The sequence below is a fragment of the Temnothorax nylanderi genome, unplaced genomic scaffold (assembly GCF_030848795.1).
Source record: "Temnothorax nylanderi isolate EJ_2023f unplaced genomic scaffold, tnyl_v1.0 TNYL_tig0817_pilon, whole genome shotgun sequence".
NCBI lineage: Eukaryota > Metazoa > Arthropoda > Insecta > Hymenoptera > Formicidae > Temnothorax > Temnothorax nylanderi.
In genome coordinates, this window is record NW_027249879.1 from 1 (window position 1) to 11,343 (window position 11,343).

The following is an 11,343-nucleotide window of genomic DNA, read 5'->3' on the forward strand; positions in this document are numbered from 1 at the left end:
AAAAAAAAAACAAAGTGGTAGTATATACCTCGAAATAACACCCTGTACATACTGTTTATAAATGCGTAATACTACAAAAAGGCGTGATATCCGTACAAAATTACCTTTTTTAAAAAAAAGGTAAAAAAAGGCGCCAAGTACACGCATAGTAGTGTATATGTTGTTACCTCGAAAAAAAAAAACAGTGGTAATATTATACCTCAAAAAAATCTAAAGTAACAAGTGGTAGACCTAATCTTTGTATCTCGAAAAATCTCGAAAAAACCTAAGCAGTAGTATCTTTACCTAAAAAAAACCGAAGTAACAAGTGGTAGACGTAATCTTTGTATCTCGAAAAATCTTGAAAAAACCTAAGCAGTAGTATTTTTATTTAAAAAAAATTATAACTCAAGTGATACACACCTTATTAAAGATGAGTCGCGCTTCAAGTGATCTATTACAATTACAAAAAAGAAATGATATCTCTTTTTAAATTACAGCGCCAATTACAGAGAGAATATACATTGAGAATCTTTGTATTTCGAAAAATCTCGAAAAAAACCTAAGCAGTAGTATTTTTATTTCCAAACATGTTGTTACCTAGAAAAAAACAGTGGTAATATTATACCTCAAAAAAATCTAATTATATATATACCTTAACAAAATTATTATTATATCACGAAATTGCGTTACCAAACTCAATCCAAGTGATATATATTTCAAAAAATTATCTCACAAAATTGTCTCACAAAAATTGTCTCACAAAATTGTCTGATAAAAATTGTCTCACAAAATTGTCTCACAAAAATTGTCTCACAAAATTGTCTCACAAAAATTGTCTCACAAAATTATTAAATTACAAAATTGTTACTTTATTCAATCCAAGTGATATCTACCTCGAAAAAACCTAAATAACAAGTGGTATCTATTTAAAAAAAAAATATGTGAAATCTTTTAATACTGCGCCAATTACAAAGAGAGAATATATATATTATATATATACCTTAACAAAATTATCAAGAGACACGGCAGTGTCTCGCGCCAAGTATACGCGGAGCGAGACCGACCGTGACTCTTTTACGCGACGCGACGGGTTGCGAGTATACGAGATGTTGAGATCTCGATAACGAGTGAACGGATCAAGTTCTAAGTAGGCTTGATCGATAGCTTGGGGTCGAATTAGGGGGGGGTTTCTGTTATAAATATTCCGCTACGTGCCCTACGAGCGGAGATATTGCGACGCAAAGTCCAAATGTGAAAATTTTATTTAAGATACTTTCTTCTACGTCGACCGCTCTCATCTTAATATAACTATACTATAACAGAGAAATGGTCACTTTCACTTTTTCCGACACTCGGGCGGCTAACGGGCGTTAGTATCCGCGAGTGGCAAGGTGTAGTGCCGATCAGTATGCGTTTAAGGGCGTGCGCTGTCATCAGTCAGTTGCATCAGTTAAACCTATGCTCATGACGAGACACGGTAGTACGCGCAGGATGGCCGAGACCCGACCGTGATCTCTTTACGCGACGCGACGATTAATTCAAGGTAATTGTTTTATGTAATTATCCTATATAATTATCTATTCTATATATTACTGTTACTTATTTTACTGTTTATACTACGTTTACGTGAGTGTTTACATAGGTTAATAACCTATTATATTCATTTATATATTGACAGCAGAGAGCTGATACTGAGATCAAGGAGTCAAGGAGCCTGTTCACACGAGGCGTTTCTGCCGCGCGATTGCGGCCGCGCGTTAACGTTTGCACGAGCCGCACGCTGTCGCGAGGTAAGGTGCGACAACGCGCGTACGCGAAACGGCAGTAACACCGTAATCGTGCCGGCGATATACTGAAAATTGAATTGTTTCGTGCTTATCTGGAGATTTCGTATCCCTACATTGCCCTACATCGTATTACCACCGCTGCCGGAAAAGAAGGTTCTCTACGCTTTTGGCAGAAAGTGACGACTGACACGTTCGATCCCGACTTCGTTGATGATCGCAGAAGAGCTGGAGGAGGACTCGAGGTACGTTTCCGATTTGCAATTATAAAAGTATCGTGCGATGAATGTTGTACCCAATTATAACCTCAAATGAAGTTGTGCACGTTGCTAGTAACGCTGTCTGTAATAATTTGCGTGAAAGATTATTGATGTAATATAAAAATAAATTACACAATATGTATGTTTATTGTTCCCGAAACGAGTTACGATCTCATATTCTTCTAAAGCTTACCCTCATGTTCTTTTACTCAAAACCATTTTGACTTTTTAATCAGCTTGTAAACCGAATTATAAGGCCTGTTTTTTTTATCGGGCTGACACTTTCTTTCTCACTTTTCCCAAATTTTAAATATATATTATTTTTAATGTGAGTGTATATTAGTGTAACAATAAGAAACAGACCTATAACATGGATGAATGTTGAAACCAAATTTGAGACGAGTTAATCGTTTCTACAAAGAACAATGTATCATTCCATGTGATAAATATAATCTTCAAATTTTATAATAATATCATATTACAATTATTTTAGGTTCCAGTATGGGTGTGAAATCTGTAGTGCTAGTAGGTGGGATGGACATGCATGCATAAGGAATAATACTCGAAAAGAAACCTCATATTATCATCGCTACACCTGGTAGATTATTCGACCACTTGGAGTATACAAAAGGCTTCAATTTACGACAGTTAAAGTTTCTGGTAATTATATAAGCATATGGATTTATTTTGACAATCATTACATTGATTCTAATCTCTCTCTCGTTTTATTCGCAAGGTGATGGACGAGCCAGACCGCATCTTGAACATGGATTTCGAGGTAGAGGTTGATAAAATTCTCAGAGTAATGCCACGAGAAAGAAGGACGTTACTATTTTCAGTAACGATGACAAAGAAGGTGCTGAAGTTGCAACGTGCATCCTTACGCAATCCCGCGAAAGTTGAAGTGTCTACTAAGTATCAGATTGTAGAAAAACTGCAACAATATTACGATTTATTCCAGTGAAATTCAAGATACGAAATATAAACGATATAACTGTTAGTCACAAAAAGAAATATCAATCATCACAATTATTTTATTATTATTTTGGTACGATATACTCTTTATATTTATATGATAAAATTGCCATTTGAAATTAAGCATTTATTGAGACTCGTAAGACTTTTCGATGTTCTTATTTTTGTATCGTAATTATAAGTCGTTGATTAAAGAAAACAACTTGTATAGATAAGTAAATGTGCTATTTGAATTAGCTAACTGAATCAATGTTTAATTATAACTGTCGCAAATATTTGTATTTTTGTGCAATTAGAAATAAATTTCTTTTAAAAATTAAAATTTATCTTTTACGTAGCATGTTTCTCATTTGTATTATTCTTGAGTTAATTACTGAATTATATTCAATATTCTGAAATTTAGAATAAGTAGTTTATTCTTATCGTCTGAATATTTTTCCATTTAGGCTTGTGGTTAGCGCCGGTGTTGTACATCTCATTAGTATAGCATTAGTCGGCTGGGGCTCAGGCAGAGAAAAGGATGATCGTCTGGAACCAATACCTGCACTTGAAGAGAAAACAGCCGCAGCGATAATGTTATACTAAACATTATAATAGTGTTAAAATCGATGCAAGACTACGATTGAATTACGCTAACGTGCGTAATATCAAATTGATAGTGTCTATATCAAGATTGAACAAAAATTATAGCTGATTGTGAGATTAAATAGCAATAGTTTTCGTTCATATTTGCCTAGATACAGTCCAGTTTTGCAACAGATATTGTGCAATTTAATATTGAATTGAAACGCAAATATAAACGTAGCAAGTATGTTTGAAGTGAAACGCGTTAATAAAAGACAATATTTCTCGTATGTGACGAATTAAGAGTTGGGATATGTATCACCCATGTGTGGCATATAATGTACATTTTGTCATGTTTTATGCATCGATATTATGTTAGTTCATAATAATATTCGTGATTTCAAAGCGACACTAATCGATTTACGAAATTTACGGAAAACGAGCATTTTATGTGTAACAATCGATTATTTATGATTGAAAGTTATGCGCTATTCGCTTTACATGGCATAAAAAGACGAGATTGAGCATGGAAAAACGCTTTATTATAGCTTAATCTATACATTAGTTTTTTTTATCAATAAGGCCGCAATCTAGACAATTATCGTTTCAAACTTCGGTTAACAAATTTCTATCGTTGATTAGTATAAACATTCGTATATCGAGTTATCTCCTGATATATCTCGTAAATAGTTAAAATCCATTTTCATATCCTTATTTAGCTATGTTTTTTTTTTTTTTTTTACAAAGGCGATTGTTTTGACTAGACTGGGCTCTTAAAAGAGAACGATAATATATATATTTCTACCTATAATCCAATTAGTTAGAGGATATTTAATAAGTAAGTGTGGCGTGCCTTTTCTTCGAGACTAAATACTTTTAACAATTATTTCTTGAGACTGTTATATCCATATAAAATGTACGATTTAATTCCGTGGCCGTGGCAAATCGTACATGGAACGTATCATGAAATGTAAATACAATAAAAAGTTTGCTCCTCGGGAGTATATATTTATTACAATGATGTCGCGGGTGTAATAATAAAACAGCGAACAGGTCATAGAATGTGTTATAATCTTCGTACATACTTTATTTCCTTCATTACGTCGAGATCCTCGTCCTTATAATTTATTTCACATAAATAGTTTCATGCGTATAATATACAATAATCATTTGCTGTAGGTATGCGATGGGAAGAAAACGTACAGTAGGAAATTGTACAATTTTCCTCTTAAGGAAAGATGTGTGATAACACGCGAGATAATGTAAAAAAATTTAATGAAGGAGTAGGGTACAAGAGAATTTTATTGATATCTCTATCTTTTCTATATCTTTTCAACAGAAAGAAATTATTTATTGTATCAAAGGTATTAAAACTATTTATTGTATATCGAATATCAATGATTATATTTTAATGATAAAAGACGATGAGAGTGGTGGTGAAATTTTTTTACTTTATTAGTATTAATCACGTTAGAATGCGATTATGTCCTATATCGCTAAATATACAGGGTGTTCCTCAATGTTTGGTACTTTTTTCATATTTAGATAGAGCGAGCCAAACTGAGTCGAAAAGTCATGTACCATTTTGCAATTTTCGCAATAAGATCGTCAAGTCTTCTCGCAGAGAGTATTCATTATGTACATGGCTCTGTATTCCACGTTATTCAGACCGAATGGTGAGTTTCCTAAGGAATCTTTTTAATATCTCAACATTAATTAAACAAATTTACAGATATGGATCAATTAATCTATGTTTCTGATACTTTGAATCGGTAAACTCACCATACGGTACGGAGAACGTGTAACTTAATTTCTGTAACTGCCGCTGAAGATGGCTCAAAACTGAGCCGAAACGTACGGATCGATGTAATGTATCAAAACGACGAATAAATCAGTTATTTCTGATATTACGCACTGTGATCTTCCTCTGACCCTCATAGCCTTGACTTCTCCTATTTTAATCTCGAGGGTCCTCATATTACTTTATTTATTATTTTGACTTTTCTTTGATAAAATTTTATTATGTTCTTTGAAGGAGTATAAATTCTTCTTTCGAGTACATGATAAAGACTCTTTCTAAAATTTGTACATTTTAAGACTATTATCAAGAAAATATTCTTTCTTAAAGACAACCGTTACTTACTAAAAGAAAAAAAGTAAATTGAGTAATCGCTTTTTTAAGCAGTACAATTGATATTTCCCTGTGTATGCATGTACACTCGTATGTACATACGTACGCACAAAAAATTTTTCTATGTTGTTAGAAAACTTTATTTCTATTTAAAAAAGGCGAGAAACTATCATCGCTCAGAACGGGGGCCCGGCGTTACGCGCCGCTCGTGCGTAATCATCGACGCTTGTAGAAAACAACTGCCCGCGCGCCGACCGCGGGGCGGCCGCATCTCGCCGCGCGCTTGGATTTGGCGGTGGGCCGGGCCAATACGGCGATTTTTAATCATTAATAACTCATCAACTATTGCGAAAATTGCAAAATGGTACATGACTTTTCGACTCAGTTTGGCTCGCTCTATCTAAATATAAAAAAAGTACCAAACATTGAGGAACACCCTGTATACAGGGTATAAAACTAAAGGTGTTACAAACTATTATTTCTAAAACTAAGCAAATTATGAAATTTTGTTTCTTTAGAAATAATAGCCTGTAACATCTTTAGCTTTACAATCTGTACATACTGTTTGTAAGATATACTCTTTATAAGACTAGACATTATAGACGCGCGCGCTATTTAATTAGAAGAGGATGCGTAACACTACAAAATGCATGATATCAGTACAAAATTACCTTTTTCAAAAAAGGTAAAAAAAGGGCGCCAAGTACACGCGTGGTTGTTACCTCGAAAAAAAACCAAGTGGTAGTATCATTAATTTTAAATTCAAAAATAAATAAAATCTATTCTAACCTAGGTGGTAGTAGCTTTAATTTTTCTTAACAAAATTATTAAATTACAAAATTGTTACTTTATTCAATCCAAGTGATATCTACCTCGAAAAAACCTAAATAACAAGTGGTATCTATTTAATCGAAAAAAAAACCAAGTGGTAGTATCATTAATTTTAAATTCAAAAATAAATAAAATCTATTCTAACCTAGGTGATAGTAGCTTTCATTTTTCTTAACAAAATTATTAAATTACAAAATTGTTACTTTATTCAATCCAAGTGATATCTACCTCGAAAAAACCTAAATAACAAGTGGTATCTATTTAAAAAAAAATATGTGAAATCTTTTAATACTGCGCCAATTACAGAGAGAGAATATATATATATATATATACCTTAACAAAATTATTATTATATCACAAAATTGCGTTACCAAACTCAATCCAAGTGATACGTACCAACCTAAGTGGTAGTAGCCTTATTTCTCCTTAACAAAATTATATCACAAAATTGCGTTACCTAACTCAACCTAAGTAATGTTATTTCAAAAAAATATATGAAATCTTTAAATTACGCCAACTACAAAAGAATATATATATTGCTTTGAAAAATAATTGTAGCGCAACTACTCTTAAAAAATAAAACAAAATTGTGTTACCTAACTCAACCCACGTGGTATGTATCTTTGTATTCCTGAGGGTCTTTCTATCAATCTAAGTGGTAGTAGTTTTAATTCTCCTTGATAAAATTATAATATTACAAAGAATCATTTTAATCACAAAGAATTAAAAAGGTAACATTATAAAATAAAAATATTTAATTAAAATAAAATAAATAAATTTTTCTTGTAAAAAACTTGGCGCTGCTTTTTTAAGGTCTATCCAGACAAATTTACATCGCGCATAAACATAAGCGTAAGAAATTGATTGGTTCATATATATGTGCAAAAGGAAATAAAGACCAATTCATCTCTTTATGCATATGCTTATGCACCTATGCAAGTTTGTCTGGATTGACCTTAAAAAAGCAGCGCCAAGTTTTTTACAAGAAAAATTTATTTATTTTATTTTAATTAAATATTTTTATTTTATAATGTTACCTTTTTAATTCTTTGTGATTAAAATGATTCTTTGTAATATTATAATTTTATCAAGGAGAATTAAAACTACTACCACTTAGATTGATAGAAAGACCCTCAGGAATACAAAGATACATACCACGTGGGTTGAGTTAGGTAACACAATTTTGTTTTATTTTTTAAGAGTAGTTGCGCTACAATTATTTTTCAAAGCAATATATATATTCTTTTTGTAGTTGGCGTAATTTAAAGATTTCATATATTTTTTGAAATAACATTACTTAGGTTGAGTTAGGTAACGCAATTTTGTGATATAATTTTGTTAAGGAGAAATAAGGCTACTACCACTTAGGTTGGTACGTATCACTTGGATTGAGTTTGGTAACGCAATTTTGTGATATAATAATAATTTTGTTAAGGTATATATATATATATATATTCTCTCTTTGTAATTGGCGCAGTATTAAAAGATTTCACATATTTTTTTTTAAATAGATACCACTTGTTATTTAGGTTTTTTCGAGGTTATTATATCACGAAATTGCGTTACCAAACTCAATCCAAGTGATATATATATTTCAAAAAAATATATGAAATCTTTCTTTAAATTACGCCAACTACAAAGAGAATATATATATTGCTTTGAAAAATAATTGTAGTGCAACTACTCTTAAAAAATAAAACAAAATTGTGTTACCTAACTCAACCCAAGTGGTATGTATCTTTGTATTCCTGAGGATCTTTCTATCAACCCAAGTGGTAGTAGTTTTAATTCTCCTTGATAAAATTATAATATTACAAAGAATCATTTAATCATTTTAATCACAAAGAATTAAAGAGGTAACATTATAAAATAAAAATATTTAATTAAAATAAAATAAATAAATTTTTCTTGTAAAAAACTTGGCGCTGCTTTTTTAAAGTCTATCCAGACAAATTTGCATCGCGCATAAACATAAGCGTAAGAAATTGATTGGTTCAGATATATGTGCAAAAGGAAATAGACCAATCCATCTCTTTATGCATATGCTTATGCACCTATGCAAGTTTGTCTGGATAGACTTTATTAACCCTTAAATGCCACCCGGGGTCCAGCGGACCCCAGACCCTTTACAATGATATTGTAAGATTTAGTTCGTTATCGTTAAAAACTCTCTGGTGAGAGGTGAGGATGGCAGGAATCCGTACGCAAAGCGAAGCGTGAAACACGTAGGATATGAGCGGTTTAAATAAAGGAAACGACAGATTCTGTAAATCACTATATTTCCCTCAATACTTTTACCGCATGAAGTCCTTTGCACGGACTTAACTTTAATCGATATAACGCCGGGAAGTACACATAGGCTTAGAGCCCTCCGTACGTACGTCCTATCGCTTACTCGACAACGAACTTTCTGGTTCGGCACCGATCGCGCTTGAACCTGCACGAGCTTGCACGTAACCGTCTTCTGAGGATCACGTGTTAACGCGTGATCCTCCTCCTAATTCGGATCGACCAATCGTGGCCGTCTAGCAACCGTAGTTACCTATTTAGACAACATCTTCCGGCGGCGTGATGATCTCAACGCTAGCTCGGGGACAGCGCTCGCTACGCGGGAAATTCGATTGCACGTTTATTACTTTACAGTCGGCCAGCCTGAAGTTACATTCGACCCGAATGTTGTATATTTTCCTTAAACTAACAAATACATATTGAACTTCGCACTTAAATACTAAATTTGTACTTTTTTGTCACATTTAAAGAACTTAAGATTAATGGTGTACAATTATTACTCTTTGGTAAAAGGAACACAAGAACGCAATATAAACTTAGATTAATTTTAACGCAAACAATTTTTAATTATAAAATGGATTATCTTTAATTTAGGTAGGAATATCTGGATTAACCATTTTAATCCATGGTTTTAGGCGGTCTGGTGATAATATTGAGTTATAAGAACGGGTGGTAGTGCTGAAACCGGGGATACTTTCTACCACATAACGATTTTTATTTAAAGCCTTGGCAATTCGATAAGGACCCTTATATGAAGGTTTCAACTTTTTGTCTTCACCCTGTTTAATCACTGTATCACGAATCATCACCAGGTCACCGGGATTATAATCAGTTGGCTTTTTGTGCCGTTTGTCGTAATATAATTTATTGTAATTCTTAATGCTTTCATTAGAATCTAATGCAGCTTCACGAACAGATTCTCGATATTTTTCAAAATTGAACTCGACCTTAGCCAGCTGATTAAGATAGCTTACTAATTTGGCATCTGTATGATTTCGTTGGTCGTACCCGAGGAGTAGTTTAGAGGGAGAACTTTTAATAGTTGAATGATAGGTATTATTAATTACGTACTGAACCGTACTTAAACTATCTTTCCATTTACGAGGTTCTTCAACTAACTTTTTCAAAGAAGATTTTAAGAATCTATTCACCCTCTCAACTAAACCGTTCGCCCAAGGGGCTGCGACTGCTACCTTACGATGTTTAATACTTTTAGTATTCAGGAATTCGGTAAATTCATGTGACGTAAAAGCCGTTCCTCTATCGGACACGATTTTATCCGGGTTACCGAACATTTGGAAAAGACTGTCAAAATGCTTTATTGTTTCCTTTGAATTAGTCGTTTTGACCGGAAACAGCCACGTGAACCGCGTATACGCATCTATAATTAATAGAATATGTTTGAATCCGCCGATGGATTCGATTAACGGACCGTAATGATCGGTGTGTAGTATTTGGAAAGGAGCTGATGGTACATCGGTTATTTGAAGTTCACCTTCACGAGAATTTACCGACAGATCAGACATTAGACATATCAGACAGTTTTCTACATAATCTCGAACTTTTTTTCTTAAGGACGGAAACCAGTAATTAGCTATGATTCCTTGAACTGTCTTTTCTACGCCGCAATGAGCCATGTCGTCATGGTGAGCGCGAATTATATTATTAATCATAGATTCAGGTATTGCGAAACGAGATTTGTCGCTATCCTTTTTATAGACTAAGCCTTCAATAAGCTCGAACTTGTCATCGTCTTTAAATTCTAATTCTTCTGCTATATTTTTAAGTTTAACATCGGTTAATTGTTTACACTCTAACTCCCTTTCAATTGGGATAGGATCGATGTACGCCACAATACGACTGAGAGCATCCACGTGTGCCATTTTTACACCAGAGCGATGCATAATTTTAAAATCATAATTTTGGACACGCAAAGTCCAACGCGCAATTCTTGGGTTTAAATGTGCTTTGTTGACTGCATAGACTAGTGCTTGGCAATCCGTTACCACCGTGAACTTTAATCCGTAAAGATAGACATGAAACCTTTCCATAGCCTTAACGATGGCTAACATTTCAAGTTCAAAGCTATGGTAGTTTGCTTCGGCTTTATTTGTTGCTTGACTGAAATAAGCTACCGGGGCGAAAGCATCATCTGTTTGTTTCTGCATCAAAATTGCAGCTATTGCTACATGACTTGCGTCTGTATGCAGCTGAGTTTCTGAATTCGCGTCGTAAAGTCTTAATACCGGAAACGAGATTAAGTCTCTTTTCAAATTCTCAAAAGCTTGCTTACATTCGTCATTAAAAACGAACTTGGTGGATTTGCGTAGGAGATTGGTTAATGGCTTCGCTTTAGAAGCATAATTTTGAATGAATCGTCTAAAATAGTTGGTTAAACCCAAAAATCGTTGGATATCGAGAACCTTCTTAGGAGTAGGAAATTTTCGAATTACATCTGTATGCCTTTCGCTGATAGTTATGCCGTCAGCGGATATGATATATCCCAAAAATTCAACTTTTAGTTTTA

General features: G+C 33.5%; 1 long non-coding RNA gene across 1 annotated transcript; it reads left to right on the forward strand.

Annotated features, from left to right (window-relative positions):
• Positions 1 to 1,495: 1,495 nt before the first annotated feature.
• Positions 1,496 to 4,637, forward strand: LOC139785511 (uncharacterized). The gene is made up of 5 exons (XR_011721970.1): positions 1,496 to 1,525; positions 1,661 to 2,011; positions 2,520 to 2,686; positions 2,763 to 3,074; positions 3,448 to 4,637. It is a non-coding gene; the product is annotated as an uncharacterized lncRNA (long non-coding RNA).
• The last annotated feature ends 6,706 nt before the right edge of the window (positions 4,638 to 11,343 follow it).